This window comes from Dermacentor andersoni, chromosome 1 (genome assembly GCF_023375885.2).
Source record: "Dermacentor andersoni chromosome 1, qqDerAnde1_hic_scaffold, whole genome shotgun sequence".
Classification (NCBI taxonomy): Eukaryota; Metazoa; Arthropoda; class Arachnida; order Ixodida; family Ixodidae; genus Dermacentor; species Dermacentor andersoni.
The window spans coordinates 330,470,887-330,490,214 of NC_092814.1; the positions used below are offsets into that span (position 1 = coordinate 330,470,887).

General features: G+C 45.4%; 2 non-coding genes across 2 annotated transcripts; one reads left to right on the top strand and one right to left on the bottom strand.

The window, feature by feature from the left end:
• The first annotated feature begins 684 nt into the window (after positions 1-684).
• Positions 685-757, top strand: TRNAK-UUU (transfer RNA lysine (anticodon UUU)). Its single transcript has one exon. It is a non-coding gene; the product is annotated as a tRNA-Lys (tRNA).
• Positions 758-18,788: 18,031 nt separating this feature from the next.
• TRNAK-UUU (transfer RNA lysine (anticodon UUU)) lies at positions 18,789-18,861 on the bottom strand. Its single transcript has one exon. It is a non-coding gene; the product is annotated as a tRNA-Lys (tRNA).
• Positions 18,862-19,328: the final 467 nt, after the last annotated feature.

Below are 19,328 nucleotides of genomic sequence, written 5' to 3' on the forward strand. Positions count from 1 at the left end.
GCAAGATGCATCGATTGAACTTTAGCCAGAAACATTTCTTAAATAACGATGAAAACATTTGTTTGTACATAACCACCATAAAGCAGTTGTAGCAGTAATTTCAAAGTAATAAATAAAATAAAAATTTTGTAAACTGTATTGAAACGTGTGTTTGTATCATGTATCACTTTGAAGAGCAATGTGCGTAATGGGCGCCCATCATGGAATCAGTGTTTGATAAGTTGGCATAGGTGCAACGTATGTACAGCTTCGCTTACAAGCCGCCTTCACAGGATTGAATTGGCGGCGAGTTTTGTTTTAAATTAAGGAAATCGTTCAACAGCAACCTGCTCTTCTCGTAGTGGCTGACATCGTTGCCTCGCAAATGCCGTTGTAGTTTCTTACTGCTGGTCATCACAACAGATTGTAACGTAGATTGGAGACGGGGTGTTACAAAATAGACGTTTCTCTTTAATGGCGGGCCAGAAGAAGAACGTGCAGCTTACGCACTTCATCGTCTTTCATGGCGCCGACCTTTGCGCATGCTGTTCTGCGGTGCGGGAGCCCCCACATCTTTGTGTCAATATGTTTAAACGGAGTGCTGCGCTTTTGACAGCTTGTTCGCTACTCCCTGAATCAATATTTCCATGTAATAAAAATTTTAAATGCGGACGTTTCTGTATACAAGAAGGTGGCTCGCCGTTCGCCCGGATAGCTCAGTCGGTAGAGCGTTAGGCTTTTAACCTAACGGTCCGGGGTTCGAGCCCCCGTTCGGGCGATTCTTTTTTTTTTTTTGTTTACATCACGGTTCGCGAGCAATAATTGAAATTGTGTGAATTAACATCTTGAATCTGCACAGAGGGTTAGGAGGAACGGCGCGGTGAAGAGCTCTGGCTTAATTTAGACCAATTGGGATTCTTTAACATGAACCCAAAGCACAGTGCACGAGTATCTTGTTTTTTTAGTGAAGCGTTTAGCTAAATACTTTACAAGTAACGGCGATGCGTACGAATGTGTTTACCTTACTACTATGCAACGTGTTTATTCAACACAAAGGTCACAAACCTAATGTCATCCAACTTTTACGTTTGTGCACAACACCGGTGGCAAGCTATTACGATATTTTAAATACAAACTCTAAATCAGACAAATGCACCGTGTGACACGTATGTACGCAGTGATGTCACAATTACCAAGATGATGCACGATGCTTATCGAGCGATGAATGGTGAGGAGAGGTGTACGCATAAAAAAATACGACACGTATCAACAACATTGAGAGATTTTTTACCAATTGTGTCACAATGTGACATATTCATTCTGAACGATTGGCCAAGAGTGGACTCACACTCAATGGCACATACTGAGCGGCTAAATTAGAGGAGGTAAAGTAAATCAATGAACCCGTTAAACATAGGTCACCATTCCATTAAAACTTCGGTGTGCTTTAGAGACACCCGTTAAACGATATTATATATTGTGTTTTATATAGCCAGTTTCTTTCTTACGCAGAATATAGGTGCACATATTTTCTCATTAGGCAAGGGTTACATCAGTCCTTTCGTAGGCACTTTCATTTGGCGCACATATAACCACTGTATAAGTATCCGCAAATACATCCACCGATATAGCGACCCACCCATCGGAACCCAGCACTAGGAAAACCAGAGCACTCGGCCAGGCAGCCATGCAAATCCGGGAAAATAGGCAAAGATAACTTGGCTTTAAAAAAAGGTGTTCGTTTCTGTGTTAATGACCAAAATGAAGTCATCTCAAAGCGGTCTGCTGTACCGCGTACTCTTTTGTACGTCTACAGACAGCCCGAATGCGCTCGAGTTTTTTCTTTAAGGAGACGAAGACTGGCTAATGCCGTTGTTTGCCGCTATGACCATGATAGCGTATTTAATTTTAGTGGCTAAGTCGCATGTATGCCGAGCCTAGGCTAAGATTATGCTTCCTTGGAATATAAAAGTTTTTTAAAGAACTTTTTATGAAGCAAGTCCTGAATGAAGAGTGTTACTCAAATTTCGAACCAATAAATGCAAGGAATGGCGTCTTTTCAATGTCAGACCATAGATGAGCGTTTCACTTCGCTCCTTAGAGGTGAAACTCATTGACCTCTTTCATTAGTGAGCTGGAGGACGCAACTGTGCCTTTCTCCGCCGGATTTCTTCGGCGCAGCAGGTGATTCGCTGGCTGTACTGCGCACCGAATGCTGGGTGACGTCAAGGGGAGGCTTGCGCCTAGTGAGCAAAGCAACGTCGTTACCTTTCTTTCAGCGCCGACGAGTTGCATTGGATGATGATGATGATGATGATGATGATGATGATGAAAAACGTTTATTAGCTCTATTTTAAAGGGATTTTTGCGGCTCCAGATGGAGACTTCCATCTTCTCTTCAGGGTCGGTTCCCCAGTCCAGGGATCCACTGAGGGTAGCTGCCCTGCGTGCACGCCTTACTAGCCCTTGTTGGACTTTCAGGAGTGGAGTGGCCTCCACTTCGCTGAAACGCACTTATATGCAGCTTTTGCTGGCATTTGCGAAGCTTGTGAACGCACGATTGCGTGTACTTTGTGGGTGGTACCATCTACTCCGGGCGGTACAGTGACTCGTGGGTACAATTTACTTTGTAATGGAGTAAGTGCGTTGTATGAAATTTGCGCACCGCTTGCTATTCCCGGCATATCTGGTTGATTTATTCGCGTTAATGTTGTTGGACACGTACACAAGTGGATCCGAGCCGCTTAGGGTATGATTTTGTTCGTGATTGCTAATCCCGCAGCGGTAGCTAGCAGCGTTCTACCGTTGGTTGTGCGATTAATTCGGATTACGGTAGTGAGATCAGGTCACAACATATGTGCTTTACAGAGCGCCGATCGTTAGCAGCGATGCAGTAAAAACGGGCAGCACTTATCGACCAAGACCGCCGCTCCTGACGTCAGTCGTAACAGTGCGATTATCTCCCTAGTTTTCTTTTGCGAATAGATGCAGTGGGGAGTCGGCTCGACATGCGAATCAAGATGGAGAGTACAGTTAGAGCTAGAGCGATAAATCTCGCATAACCAAGGACTCGGGACACCAACTACTGTCGCCTAACAGCCGTGAGTGCTGGCAGCCGTGGTTAGCAAGTGCTGCTTTTGGGCGAATTATCACAGTGGGCGTCCTTTATGAACGTCTCGAAGAAAAATTCTGATGACTGAGCTCTCGATCCCGGATGCGCAATACTGCATTTCGTGGCAGAAAACGCATCCGAATTTAGAGAGGTGCAGTCGACAGTCCCAGTAAGAATTGCGAGGCAATTTTACAGTCGGACGATTTGCTGTGGAATTAGTGTCGCTTTAAATATTCTAGGGCATCTACAAGTTCCGAAGACTTTATTGTCAAGCCGTATTAACCGCGTTTGGAAACAGCCGGAAATTACAAAAGTGCCATCGTCGTAATGTAGACGTGACGCAATTAATGGCAAAATGATAGATCCCAGCCAGCAGGACAGTCGCTGTGATTATTCGGGTGGTGACAGAGCGTTTTCATCGAAGGGAGATCGAACTCGCTGATAAGATGAAATGCTAGTCCACTGCTTCGAATTCGGCACACGTTTTTCTTTTTCTTCGCCTCGACCACGCAATCAGACACAGAGAAGCGCCGACTCCGGCATTGTTCAACGCGCTTGCTCTGCACCCTTGGCAATGCAGCGAATCCGCTCTCCCTCAGCGTGTGCAGCATGCCGCCATGCTATCTGCCTCAGCTGCTCTCCCTCTTCACAACAGACCTTCGCAGTTTCTTTATGTATGTCAAATTGCACAAGGACGTAGAAGATAAAACAGACACACACTGGCGTGCACTTTGCGCTACAGGAAAAAAAAACTGCAAAATGCTACACTGACAAGCCCAAATAACTACACCCACAGGCCTTCGTTAGCGAATCTCCCATTGTGCTGTCCTACAATCTGCTAGCCCTGATTGAACGGGTCGTGTGCCGCAGAAATCTTATACCAGCCAGCTTGAGAAGCCGTTGTTACGGGGCCCCGTAGTAGGCAAGAACCGAGCTGCGTGTCAATGCCTGATTACAAAAAAACAGGCTGTTCATTGTTCCGTTGTTCGAGGGGTGCTGCAAATTTAAATCAATTGCTTTCATTTCTTTTTCATTTACCAAATACTGCAGTAAATCGGTTAGTGAGAAAAGTAATCTAATAACGTGTGTTCAGTTTACAAAGAGATAGTTAAATTACAAAATTACTAATAAACGTAATTGATTGTAAGTAAATCTAATTCGCCATGTACGAGCCTGATTACTTTATTATTCTTTTTATATTGTTACTCTTATGCAAAAAGGTAGCCCTCACCATTGGGGTACTACACCATTCACATTTATTTAAATAGGGTGGGTGGGGGAGACCTAAGAAATTATCAAATTTGTACCAATTGGGGTTGCTCCCAAAAGTTGTCGCAGGATTAGAACGTTTTCAGTTTTCGAGCTAAGTCGCATCCGTAGATGAATTTTGTAGTAGAAAATTCGGTGTTTGTCTATCGGTTCACCTCCCCGCTTTCATAATCTCATTTCTCTCCACCAATAATTAAATGAGCAATGGGAGGAACATGCTGCGAAATTTTCAGTTTTTAGGCGCGTGAGGAGCGCCATAGTAAATTGCTAAGCTGGCGTGAGGGGCCTTTAAAACACTCCTTCGAGCAGTTATTAAATTTTAGAATCATAACGGTAAAATAATTGTAGCAAATTTCTACTTAAATCTTTGCGAACATGACCAACAGACCTTCTCGCAGCTTCGAACTGACCATAAAAAATAGCTTAGTTGCAGTGTTAATCTGAGAGCGTTATTTGTAAGCGGTGGCGCTTTCAAGAGCACCTTCTCAACAGCTGTGGCTCTGCTCGTACGCAGACCCAGTGAAGTGTGTAGACGAGGCCGGCCAGAAATTTTTACAGGAACTGGAAAAAAATACTTTGACTGGAAAATTATTGTGCAAGTACCCTCTATCTGCCTTTCTGGTGCACATTAATTTGAGTCGCACATAGTCAGTCGCGCAAGATTACCATAGTGTTATGTTAAATGTTTCTCTTTCTTTGAAACCCGTACCTGTTTTGTTTGTAGATTCGTGCTACATTCCGCAAGAAGACAATTTTTCCTTTCATACGCTACATCGCAGCATTCCTTGATGTTGTCTTTCATAGAGCTTCCTTTGCCGTTTCTTGTGGTTTCCAAAGTTCGCGATTTCTCTCTCCGAATTATGTCCATGCGTCTAATATCCGCATGACAGCATTCCTTCTTTTGCAGGAGGATATGGAGGCATTGCTTCAGTTTAATAAAGAACTGCTGGGAGTGCTACGAATTCGATGATTCGCCATTGCATAAAGCCATATTTGTATAAACTAGTGGCAAAGTTATTCCTAAATATTTTCTTCTGAAGGATATATTGTGCGGTGTACGTCACGTTGAAAATCTGTTATCCCTTCTTAATATTGTCTGTACTCCAGTAGCAATACTCCTTTTTCGCTTGGTCGTTCGGGCAGAGATGACTAATTCTTGCGCATATCAATTAAACTAAAACCTACATTTTTCTCCTTGTAGGTTTCTTACCTAATCCGTTCTGTATGGGTTACTTATTGAACTATCTGTAAGCCGTATTTTAAAGCGGCCGAAATGCACAAGGAGCGCTCGTGTACGTGGATATAGGTGCGCATTAGAGCCCCAGGTGGTAAAAATTTATCCGGAGTTCCATCACTGTGGTGTGCCTTGTAATGAGAACGTGATACTGGTACGTAAAAGGCCGCCATTTGTTTATGTACGTGTCAAATGTTACGTAAGATTAGGTAATCAACACTTTCAAAACGATCTTGTCTTTGGCAGCCCTGGAGTATTTTCAATTTAATCCCTTCCCTCAGTGGGCGCACACTGAGGGGATGTGCTTCTTGAAACCTCCTCGGGTATTTCCCAGTTTTTTCTTCGTCGGTTTTTTTTTACGCTACGCTTACATTGAGCTTCTTTTAACCATTGCGCTCGAGGAAATTTATACGTGTGGGTCATTAATCGTTACTTATTTGTCGCTTCTCTAGATTTCTGTTCGTGCGGCTTCCACACGCGTCGACATCCGCTACCAGGCGACGTTGCGTATCCTCCAACTGTCGGAGGACTGCTGGCCTGTCGGCGCGAAGCCTGTGTTGATTCACCTCAAAGAGGGCTTCGTTCACGAACTGCTTCCGGACAGCCCCCAGGTGAGGCTATAGTTGAGAAGGCAGCCTCCCACCTTTGTTTCGGCGGGAATGCACTGAAAGCAGCCTTGCACAATGGTAATACACGAGCTTGAATGGGAAACAGTGTTAAGTTAGTCCAGCCAGAGAAATACACACATGTCGGTTATGTTATGCTTCCCTTGGAATCGGTGACACAGCAGTCCTCGCATAAACGGAACGCGGAAAAGTAGCTTCCATTTCGGTTTACTCCCTTCCGGCACTTGTATTATCCAGTCGAACTTACTGCAAATTCTAACGCGACAGTTAGTTGTTCGCAGCCTAAGAATAATTTCGAGCTATACGTTAGGCAAAGTTGCGGTGACAGACACTTGTCGCTGTCTTTCCGTGCTTCGCCAGTGTGCGTTCCCGTAAGGCGTGGCGAGCAACGAAAGCGTGTGTTCCAAAGTGAGGAAGCAGTTAAAGTCCATGTATAAAAGGTACCACTCCATCCTTGGCACTGGTACAGCTCCGTTACCTGTAACAGCTAACGTTAACGGCGTCATCATACTCGGGGAGAAACTTACACGGCTGTGCATCCAGCTTCGGACATTTCAGGAAGTCAAACGTGGTGCGTTGATCACGCGGAGAGAATCGTCTCCGCATAGGTGTTACTGATCGAAGCTGCAAACACAGCTGAAATTTCGTAGAAATGTCCGCACCTTTCTTAAAGAATCCTCCTCGGCCTCTCCAAATAACTTCACACGTAGAGCGCTTCTGCGTCGCGAGCGTTGATCCTGCAGTGAGGAGCAGCGCGAACGACTCTGGGACTTTCATGAGAAGCAAGGAGCACGAAACCGCCTCTGCAAGTTCGCCGCCTTGAGAGAAAAAAAGGGAGACTGAAAGAAAACAGCGATTCGAACTACTTGATTTTTATGCAAAAGCTACGACCGCAGATTGTGTGGTAGCAGCTAGAGTGAGAGTGGTCGCAAATAGGTTTGTTTCTGGCACATGCGTTACCTATGGAATAATAGCATCCGACTCGGTTGCCGAGTGGGTATGGTGTTGCGCTGCTGAGCTCTAGGTCGCGCGTTCGACTCCGACCCGGGCTGTCGCATTTCGATGAGGTAGGAATGCACAAGACACTCGTGTGCTTATATATTTAGATGCTCGTTAAAGAAATCACTAGGTGGCCAAAATTAACCCGTAGTTTGGCACGCAGCATGCCAGAATTTAATTATTAATAGGCACGTTCCCGTACTGTCGTGTCTAAGACACCTTCCCAGTATCAGAATTATTGATAGAGCAAATAGTTACTTCCCTAACTAATTCGTCCTTTTTGAGTCAGTGCAATGACGAATATTGGTATATGTCACGGAATACGACTGTTATGTTTGTCGATCTTCCTTTTCAAACACTGAAGCACCCAGTAGTGTTTCCTTGTAGTATACAGGACGTCGCATCTCTCAGCGACCACACACCGGTCACCCTCGCTTCGTTGGGACCCTACAGGTTGGTGAAAATACCATCATACTTAAGGAAATGGCGCATCTTTTTTTTTTGTGCATGTGAAAATAGTTTCTGTTTTAGCTCATACTATAGCTTGCTGCAAAACAAAAGGGCACTACAGTCCAATTTCGTGACTTGTGTTGAAATTGTCCGATAGGTTCTTTAGTGAAACAGAAGTGAGTAGCCTAATGGGCGTTGAAAATGTTTTGGTATGTAACCACAACCCTAAATAACAAACACCCGTTATTGCATTACCACGGCATTTTAAATTTCGAAGGTAACGGCAACAATAGGTCGAATATAGGTAAGCTTGACAAGAGAACGATTTTCTGTACTATAAAGCATCTTTCTCCACTTATACGGCAAAAGTATAGAAAGCGTTCTGTCACGTTTCATGAATTCACTAGTCTTGCCATCCATTCGCTTGTCTAAAACACTGGCCACGTATTGCATTGCGGTGGTAAGAATTGACGTCGCGTGGACGAACAGAGGATACAACAGTCTGGACGTAGCGTTTCGAAAGGGGGAATTTGCTTTCGCCAGAAGCAAGTCTTAGCCCTGATGAGCACAACGTCATCGCAGGAACGCTGGCTCGAGGCTAAGACTTCCCATGTTCTCCCGCCATTATTCAATGCCTGCTAGAAAAAAAATCGCCTTGTTTGTTGCAGCTTCCCCTCCCCGACGACGGAGTTTCGCGACAGCTGTCCGTGGCAGGAAGGGTTCGACGCACGGGGCACGCGTGGACAGGATTTGTTCCAAGGTGAGATCCTGGCAGAACCCGTTGCGGTGCGGTTCGGCCACCAGGAAAAAGCTCAGCTTCCTCGTTTTCATAGCGTAATTGGGAAGGGCTTCACGTCTGAAATTGCCCACTGCGACGACGATTTCCCTGTGGACAGGGGCCAGGCGACCGTTTACGGAACCTGGACAGTGAGGCCCTGCTGCGCCTAATCCATCTGGACCAGCCCCTTCCTCCGACCACGCTGCCTCCGAGGAGCCGCTGGCCGCAGCAGCGGCGTTGTCCCTTCGACGAGGGGCATCCGGCGGTGCGGTTCGGCGTCGGTACCTGCGAGGAAGATGTCTTCGAGGAGCCCAATGATTGGCCATCGGCTGAGCCAAGGTTTTTTTAGCGCTGTTTTACTCAACTTTTATTCATTTGTAACTTTCTTTACCAGCATTCTGTTTGTGTGATTATGTTCTCTAGTTTCCTTTGTAACGATATATTTTTTATTGTTCGACCATGCGCCGTTATACTCGCGATAAACGCATCCTAGTGGAGTTTGTACTGTCGGTGTCAAATAAAACGCTGGCGCATGGCCGAAGGTAGTTTTCTCCGCCTTCTGTAGTGATCTTAGGTGTTTGTCTACGAGGATGCGCGCTCAAGAGGGTTCCAATTGCTTGTTATTTCTTTGGTGGTCGTTCTCTCGTTTAGTCGCTAAAGCGACACGTCATGCAATGATCCCAACTGTCCATACTGGTGCAGTAGCATATTGTTTGCAGCCGGTGCAGTTGAGGTGAGAGCGCTTGGCATCACAAGACACCGCGGTATGTCTGTTAGAAGCACGTCTTCTATTCCTGCAGCCAAACGGAATATGCACGGCTGTCTCTGATGATCACTGGTAGAAGGTTCACGCTATCTTTGGCCTCATGCTAGTTTTCGCATTTAGTTTCAAGATGATTTGAGTATCTCTTGCTTTTTACATTCTAAGTTGACCTTGTCTGAGGTCGTTCACTAGTCGGTCTTAAATTAGAGCTTCTTACGTTTCCTTGTTTATGAGTTTATCTGAAATAAATAGCGCTTGTTATTGTTTTAACGTTTATCAAAAAGTTCCATGCATAAACCTTCATAGCTGACTGATGTTGGCCGGCACCACGGTATTGTGCAAGCGCTACCCGCTGCTGCCTGTTTCCGACTGAAGGAATGCTTCTATGCAAGGAAATTCCGGAACCGGCAGATACTACAAAAACCAAGACGGGGATCTTCACGTGTGGTTCCCCCGTAGCAGCTCTCTGCCAATAGACAGAGCGCACGATCGTCAATTTTTCCTGTGCTGTCAAAACGAAACTCGGAGCAATGCTAAGCGAAGTTAAACAAGAATGTCCGCAAAATTTTCTAGCATTTGACAGCATAGACTTATTTAGGTTCCGAGTTGTTTCAATAGTTTGCTTCAGTGCACTAATCGTCTGAAGGTGGAGCAGAACTGTCGTCTTCTAAACTTTGTCTTCGAATTTCATCTATTTTCTTGCTCTCGTATAATGTTCAAATACTTTTGCCTAAACGCGTGTGCACATTGCGCGCACCTGCGAAAGTAGCAGGCACATGCGGGGCGCAGAGCATCCTCCTGTTCGACCAACGACTGCATATATAGTCTGTTCCATTGAGATTGACGTAGCTCTTGCTACTTATCCACATCAACGCTGATTACGTACTTCCAAGCCAGCGCCGCGTAACTCTCATCAATGTGCTGCGTTTGATCGTCTCCCACGGCTCGTGCGCGCACGAGATGAATACAATAAGCGGTGGCGAGATATCAATGAGCTGTTTAGCATCAGGTGCTATTTTGCACAGAATTGAAAGCCTAGAAGGCTGGGCAGGATACTCCGCGAGCATGCGCATACACTTGCGGCTTTCGCAATGGCACTCCGTGATAAAGCGCTGATCCGTCGGTCCACACTCCTGTGAGATTATTATTTGGAGAGCAGGAAAGCTTTGTCGGAAGAAGCGCGGACAGTGCTCGAAGAAGGGGCGGGAATTCTACTCGCATGTCTGGGAGAAACTAGGCTGATCAACGTTACGTGACCTATTCGACACTCAAGAAGATGCACAGGCCTAGCGAAGACTAATCCCGCCTGTATCGACACCACCACCACCTTGATAGGAATGTTTCAGAAGTTACTTTCGACATACGTTTTAGTATATTTTCATTGAACAGACATCACGGCTGCGTATTTCCTGGTAATATAGAGAACACACTTCTCACCCACACATGTGACATCACGGCACAATAGTGTGAAGGAAATTTGGCGAAGCCGTTTCTCACTGTTTCCTGTTCACCTCATAATGGTCATCGACCAGAACAATATCCTCCTGTTCATTGCATCTAATAACTTATCCAGGCTATTAAAGAACCATCTCAATGCAGGCAAGATGTTTTTACCAATGTTGGCTCGTCGGAAGAACAAAATAGTGAGTGACTCGCGTCGCACATACCTTACGCTGTCTTTTCGTGGCGGTATGGTCAACACCCCGGATGTCACGTGGACAGCCTTCCCGTAGGTGTAGTGATGACAGCAAGGTGGCCAACGCAACACGCCTTGTAACGTACTCTAAGAACATCCAAAGTACCACAAGAGACAAAACACTACTATAATTCTCTGTACCCGAAGCTAATGAAGCATTTTAATCGTAAACAAGATTATTTCCCTGTATATTTACCCTCGATTCAACTCCAGCTATAGCGTGCTTATAATCACGGTACGAAGATAAATTCAGGAGGAACGGTTATACATTCTTGTTGCGGCTGGAAATTCGCAAAGCAGTCCTTATAAGAGCTTCGCGGTGGCAATGGCATCCTCCATATAGTCTCAAGGTGTGAAATAGCAGCTAATATATTGTGTGTTTCCGCGAGAGCCAGAAAACATCCTGTAGCCCGTGATGAGACAGTATAGGTTCCTTCGGCGACAAGCGCTCGTGAGTGGTTTGTAGCCGTAACTGAGCGGCAGACGATCTTTCACGAATCCCGCACGTGCTTTAGATGCTCCCTTCTGCGAAGAATCCTGGTTAGTGCCGAACTTTAACTTGTTGCGGCTCACTGAGACTCTTGGCAAGATCAGCAACTGATGCTGGTCGTTTTGCTGCGCTTTTTTCATTTATTCGCTTCTTTCTAATGCTTGCCCATGCACTTCAACAAAGTGACGCCCGTTTAGCGTTCGTCCTTTAGCTACTGCCAACTTCGCTTCTTTCGCATTGACGTCTTCAGAACGTCGTACACAGGGGACACTGTGCGACAACTTGAGCGTCGAGGACGATCTCCGTTATGACCCCTTTGCCTGAGGTAGTTGCTGTAGAGGACGGCTATGCGACTTTCGGGTGGCCCATCGTCTTGGGAGAACAGGAGTGTCATGCTAAGAGCAGAAAGGCTTACTGCAGCAGAGCTTGCTTTTGACGAGATGCTGCAGCGCCACTGGAGTGGTTGTCCGCGCATTTCCGAAGATGGACGTTCCTGCACATCGTATTTTGTCAATACTAAAAAAGAATGCTTTGAAGTAAATAAAAGCAATAGGAGACCACCCGGAGGCACAAATATCTCGTTTCCAGCCTTAGTAAATATGAATGTAACTATCACTGCTTCTTCCTTTTGTTACTCTTTCACGCGGCGATGCTCACTGCACTGAAAAAGTAAGTATTGAGCTGCAGAGCACGAGGTCTCGGGATAGAGTCCCGGTCACTACGGCCGCCTTTCGATGGGGGGCGAAATGCGAAAACACCCGTGTACTTACATTCAGGTGCACGTTAAGGAAACTCAGGTGCTCGAAATTTCCGGAGTGCTCCACTACGGCGTGCCTCACAATCAGAAAGTAGTTTTGGCACGTAAAACCCCATTATTTAATTTCTTTCTTTTCAAAAGTAAGAACGCATATCATGGAACCAGAAGGCGAAAAAAGGAAGACCGGGAGGATTAGCGATGCGAGGGGTGGTTTTATTTGACGCTTCTACGTGGTAATTAGTTTTGCTGTTTTCCGTGGTTTATTTTTCCAACTAATAGTCGTTTACGCATACTGTACCACTACCAGCACCACCACGCCCCTTGTGGAAAAGTGTCACCAGTCACTCCTAAGCCCAATGTCAATGCAACTATATTAACTTGAGCGCTATTTTAGGCCACTATATTTCGCTCCGGCCTAAAGTCAATTGGGGAACACACTCACCGCAATCTTTCATACATCGGTCTCCACGCATTATGAAAGCAAGACGATTTTCAAGTATAAGGTACATTACTCCCGAAGGCTCTAAGGAGCACACACAATACTAAGCCCGCAAGGAAAACACTTGCGTTGTTACAGGGCTTTCGAAGAATCCAGGATAACATAGCGGCGAACAACAATAGCGATATTGGCGAGTTTAAGCCTATGGTGTGAAGTTTCTGCAGCCCGAAGCGCTGAAGTGTGGAAAGCTCAAAAAGGACGAAGGAAGCGCTCGTGTTTGTCCTCTCGCAATCCTTCTTCCTTCGTACTTTTTAGCCTTTCTTTCCGCACTGCAGACATTTTACACCATGAACATAGCAGCGTTAGAACTGGGATTGATACAGATTAGAAAGCACAAACATGCAGGAGCATACTTTTGTTCGTATGTGTAGTAGCATCGACATCAAGAAAGATGAGGAGGACGGCGGCTGGCTAGGGAAGGGCCATTCCCTACGAAGCGAAGCGGGCGCGTGGCTCAGATCACGCGCGGCCGGCGTGAGGTGCTCGGGAGATTTCGCCCACCAAGGAATGACCGTCGGCTATGGCTTTCTGCTCAGTAAAAATGTGCTCTTGTTGATTGTGGCTCATCTTCACCACTGATTTTGCACGCCACAAGTGCGTCATATAAACTTCAAAAAATGTTCGAGCTTTCAGCTCGCAAGCTCAGCGGCAATGGAACTTGAACTTGTGCAAGTTGAGGGTAGTTCTTCAGCTGCTATTCGTTCCAGATGTGAGTGGGCTTGCAGTGAACGAAGCTCATTCCTTTAACTTTCCTTAAGTTAGGCGTTATTATAAAAACTTATAAAGGAGCTCTGCAACGCAAACGTTTTCGGTTTCTTTTGTTTCAGTTATTTACCCTCACCTTCACTAGGAAATCAGGATGCACGCATCGGTCTTGCTTAGACACGAACGCGACCATTGGTGACTTTGCTGGGCCAAATGTATGAGACTGCTGGTAGGTGAAAAAAAAAGTCTACTACCTTATCTGCGACATTCCTAGCACGCTTGGCTTCTGCTTTGCTGTTCGCGTGCTCTCGTCTCATCGTATTTGCAATTTCCCCCACTCATTCTAGTGCCATGCTGCTCATGCGACTTCCGTGATTATCCGTCAAACGACAAGCAGGCGCGAAGCATTGAAAACCACCCTGCAAAAGGAATTTTGTAGCCCTCTGTTGTCACTTTCGTTTTTTCTTCCAAATTTTCGCAGGTACTTTCGTCACGAAAAAAATTTAGATTCGCGCATGCGTTCTCCCCTTCCAAACCACTACATGGGTACTGGCGAGTAACGGTAAGCACTGGCCAAGAAGGAATCTCTCTTCTACGTTGCACACGGCTTCAGGCATTCATCAGTCTCTCTTATACGGATAGTTCTTTACTTGCGCCCTCTACAGTTTCTTCTTCCGGCAGTCGTGCTTTTCTTGCTTGACAGTCTCGGCCGCAGCCGCCATTATGCTGCCGCAGAATTGTGGACTTCAGTGTTTGTGCGCTTATCCTGTGTGACCTGCGGGGGTTTTCGCGTTCTGCTGACATTTAGTAGCTGTCGCACGTGCACTTCGGTGTCATGATGAACTAGCGATTACTGGCTGAGATTGTGCTAAGTAGCAAAAGCAGCATGAGCGACGCTGTTCTTTGAAACGACGAGGGATGATACAGGAAATAACAAAGTAGTAATTTTATGTACTGTCGTTACATAGCACCTAGTACCCGGAATGCAGAAACCACGGCCACCGACTTGCAGTGATCGGAGCGAAATTTAGAGAGGACGGAATGGAACGCGCTGAAAAGTGCATATAGCGATCATTGCCTAATTTTCTAGAGGATGACATGCAATAAAAGAGCAATGGAGGATTCGTCGTTGGTATTTCGCAGCTATCTAATGGCCTTACAGCGTCCTAGGAAAGGAAGTTTAACGCATGCTTTTAACTCGTCCATCTAACGTAGCTTCCATGCGGAGGTTTGGCCATTCACAGCGATAGCTGTTATGAATTCGCTGCTCACGTCGCTTTTATGTCCGCCAGTGCCTTCGCTGGAATACAGAATGCATTGTGACAAAATTATAAGGAAACAAAATTTTCATTCCGCCGTGAAGATTGGAAGTACCACCAACGGATTGACAGTCCAGGGTAACACCTCTCAGGTGTAACCCGACGCTACAGCTGTGGAAAATGTTGATATTGGAGAGCGCGATCGCGCCAGCAGCTGCCATGACTGGCTAACGCTCGCTCATCACACCTGTTCTTGATAGAGCTAGCCTGTGCACCTTCTTCCCGTTTTAGCACGGCGCATTCCCAGCTAAAAAATTATGGCGTTTTACGTGCCAAAACCACTTCCTGATTATGAGGCACGCCGTAGTGGAGGACTCCGGATATTTCGACCACCTGGGGTTCTTTAACGTGCACCTAAATCTAAGCACACGGGTATTTTCGCATTTCGCCCCCATCGAAATGCGGCAGCCGTGCCCGGGATTCGATCCCGCAACCTTGCGCTCAGCAGCCCAACAGCATAGCCACTGAGCAACCACGGCGGGTCGTTGCCAGCTACGGAGGCGGTCCTAAATCAAGCTTTCCTGTTGTCGCGTTTGTTGTTGTTGACCTGAATGGTAGTGGCGCATGCGCACTGTAGGGGATTGGCCATATGTTGTGTTCCAAATTGTTAATTCGCTTCGTGTCGTATGTGTTTCTTTTTCCTCTATGTGATGGCAATGATTGATGATAATAACAACAATAATAATATTAATATGAACAATATTAAGAATAACACTCTTTCATTTTCTTTCAGGGAAAAAAAGAAATACCAAAAACGAACAAATGTGTATACATACACCGATACGCACATTATGCGCATCTATGATACATGTACATATATGCACATATACGGGTTTTAGAAGCAGATCTGGCGCGTACAATTATCACTATGCCACACGATTATTTTGCATGACACAATAAATGAATACATGATTATAAACAACAAAATGATTTGAAAAAAAAAGACAATAAACGGCCACATTACGCTTAGAAACAGGGTACAGAGAGTGACGCCGCATTACGGTCTCAAATTAAGTGCAAGTATAGTCTCATTTTCTATTTCCTTTTCAAACTATTACGGCACTATGCGCGAGTCATGAATGGCAACCGTGTTAAAGAAAAGAAATTTATTAACCACCATTTCGAGAACACATATATTCCAGGAAAACAGCATGTATCAAGTGTCGCTAAAGTTCAACAGCGCTGCGAAGCCTTTGAAGAACCGCCACTACAACTGGCCATAAGAACCCTCCACGCCAAATATTTATTGATCAAGTAGTTCCCATGTTAGAGCCGTTCGTCTGAACACAAATGGAATTTACGTTTCTCCGTCTCCAACATTGCAGGCAGCATTTATTATCTATCTTGTATATGGCCGAATGAATTACTTCAAACTTCAATGGGACGCACGGCGACACGTGCACTCCGAGTAGACAACGATGGGATGCCTGCAATAGTTCGTGACCACTGTTGTCTTTACGCACACGCGCGCTAGGTAATTGGTCGCCGCCGCCTTATCGAGCTCGGCGGGACACTTTGTATTCGCTGCCACTGCAAGCAATCGAAAGAATAGCAACAGTTCACACTCCTCCTCACCTTTGCAACGACACGCTCGGAAACGGAGGAGCTAACCGCCATGGACCATCGAAGGCCGTGGACCACCGGCCGTAAAGTTGAAGCATATAGCTCTAATGGAAGCAATATGGCACGCCTTTTTTTTTTCAGTTGAAGGCGCAGTGCTTTGATTCAAGTCAGCATATGCACAGTTCGTCGTACAAATATGCCCGTGGCTGCAACATTCTCACAATATCTACGTGCATCGAAATCTGTGTACATATATTGGGCATATAACTCAACACCTCCTTCGTAGCGTCTACGTGATCGAGGCAGACAGTGATCAAGCAATTAGGTGCAGTGGCTGCGTATATGCAGCTTACAAATTCTATTGGACGTAATAAAAGCAATACTTGCTGCTGAATTCTAGCATTGAAGCTGACGTTCGCTGATACACGCTTTTATATTAAGGCACAAACTGCATTGAGAAAGTTGCGTCGTTTCTTACATAGAAGCTTTCATTACTTGCACAGCCCCAAACGCTCACAGAAAGGCGCATATTATCCATTCTGTTTCTCCAAATGACGATCAGAGGCAGATAGAGTTCGTCGCCAATTCGTGTTATTTATCGGTGAAAGCAAGCCTGCATCGTTCTCACTTGTTAGTACCTTTGTTTACTTTTTCTCTATCAAATGCCGAGGATTTCCCGATGAGATTCCACAGCTCGCAGCGATTTCATAAGAGGTATTTCACAAGACTCTGTCGCCGCAATATGGCTGCAATTTGCCAAGCAATATAGATAATGCAACCACGTTACTGTTCATTTATTTGCTCACTCTAGCAGCGTGGGAATGCTGCTGCGAAACCATAAATTGCCGATGTAAGATTTTACATTAACATGTTACAGACGGCCTTCTTATGAAGCAGTGTCGAAGTCGAGTTTCGGCTTGTACAGCCCGTACATGAGAAATAATGGCGCTCCATCGACTACCTCACACTTTTCTGGCTGGGTGCCTTTTTTCGCCCTGTGAAGTATCTAGTGTTGTTTCCACTGCAATGCCTACTGTTTATTTACCTTCTTTAGTCAGCTTTGCAGCTCGAGTTCACTCCAGTTGTTGATGCGGTACAAAAGTTGTGCTATGCTTTGCAAAATTACAAAACAGTGCGCATAAAGAGAAACAAAATAAAGGGCGTTTAAGGTCAGTGTGTCCTCCAGCTCACTAATGAAAGAGGTCTACGAGTTTCACCTCTAAGGAGCGAAGTGAAACACTCATCTATGATCTGACATTGAAACGTCGCCATTCCTTGTATTTATTGGTTTGAAATTTGAGTCAAACTCTTCATTCAGGACTTATTTCATAAAAAGTTCTTTAAGCAACGTTTATGCTCCATGAAGCATATTTTAGCCTAGGTTGGGCATGCATGGGACTTAGCCTCTAAAGTTAAATATGCTATCATGGTCATTGCGACAATCAATGGCATTAGCCAGTCTTCGTCTCCTTAAAAAAAAAAAAAATAGAAACTTGAGCGCATTCGGGCTGTCTATAGACGTACAAAAGAGAACGCGATACAGCAGGCCGCTTTGATATGACGTCATTTTGGTCATTAACACAGAAACGAACACCTTTTTTTAAAGCCAAGCTATCTTTGCCTATTTTGCCGGATTTGCATGGCTGCCTGGCTGAGTGCCCTGGTTTTCCTAATGCTGGGTTCCGATGAGTGGGTCGCTATATCGGTGGATGTATTTGTGGATACTTATACAGTGGTTATATGTGCGCCAAATGAAAGTGCCTACGAAAGGACTGATGTAACCCTTACATAATGAGAAAATGTGTGCACCTATATTCTGCGTAAGAAAGAAACTGGCTATATAAAACACAATATATAATGTCGTTCAGCGGGTATCTCTAAAGCACACCGAAGTTTTAATGGAATGGTGACCTATGTTTAACGGCCTCATTGATTTACTTTACCTCCTCTGATTTAGCCACTCAGTATGTGCCATTGAGTGTGAGTCCGCTCTTGGCCAATCGTTCAGAATGAATATGTCACATTGTGACACAAGTGGTAAAAAATCTCTCAATGTTGTTGATACGTGTCGTATTTTTTTGTGCGTACACCTCTCCTCACCATTCATCGCTCGATAAGCATCGTGCATCATCTTGGTAATTGTGACATCACTGCGTACATACGTGTCACACGGTGCATTTGTCTGATTTAGAGTTTGTATTTAAAATATCGTAACAGCTTGCCACCGGTGAAGTGCACAAACGTAAAAGTTGGATGAAAATAAACTTGCGACCTTTCTGTTAATAAAAACGTTATATAGGATTAAGGTAAACAGATTTGTACGCATCGCCGTTACATGTAAAGTATTTAGCTAAACTCTTCACTAAAAAAGAAAACACTCGTGCACCGTACTTTGGGTTCATGTTAAGGAATCCAAATTGGTCTAAATTAATCCAGAGCTCTCCGCCGCACCATTCCTCCTAACCCTCAGTGCAGATTCAAGACGTTAATTCACACAATTTCCATTATTGTTCGCGAACCGTGATGTAGAAAAAAAAAAAAAAAAGAATCGCCCGAACGGGGGCTCGAACCCCGGACCGTTAGGTTAAAAGCCTAACGCTCTACCGACTGAGCTATCCGGGCGAACGGCGAGCCAGCTGCTTGTATACAGAAACATCCGCATTTGGAATTTTTATTGCATTGAAATATTGAGTCAAGGAGTAGTGAAGAAGCTGTCAAAAGTGCAGCACTCCGTTTAAACATATTGACACAAAGATGTGGGGGCTCCCGCACCGCAGATCGGCATGCGCAAAGGTCGGCGCCATGAAAGACGATGAAGTGCGTAAGCTGCGCGTTCTTCTGGCCCGCCATTAAAGAGAAACTTCTATTTTGTAAAACTCCGTCTCCAATCTACGTTACATTTTTCTGGTGGAGGTGCTGGGTACATGCTACCACTCCCAGATCGAACACCGTCTACAAGCCCAGTACGAAGTCCCGTCGAGCTGACTCCTGTGCAGGTACGGACAAGCCGCCGACTTCAAGGACTGCCACCTGAGCACGAGCCGCTACCCAACCAAGTCAGAAGGATGAGTACGTCGGTTCCATCATCT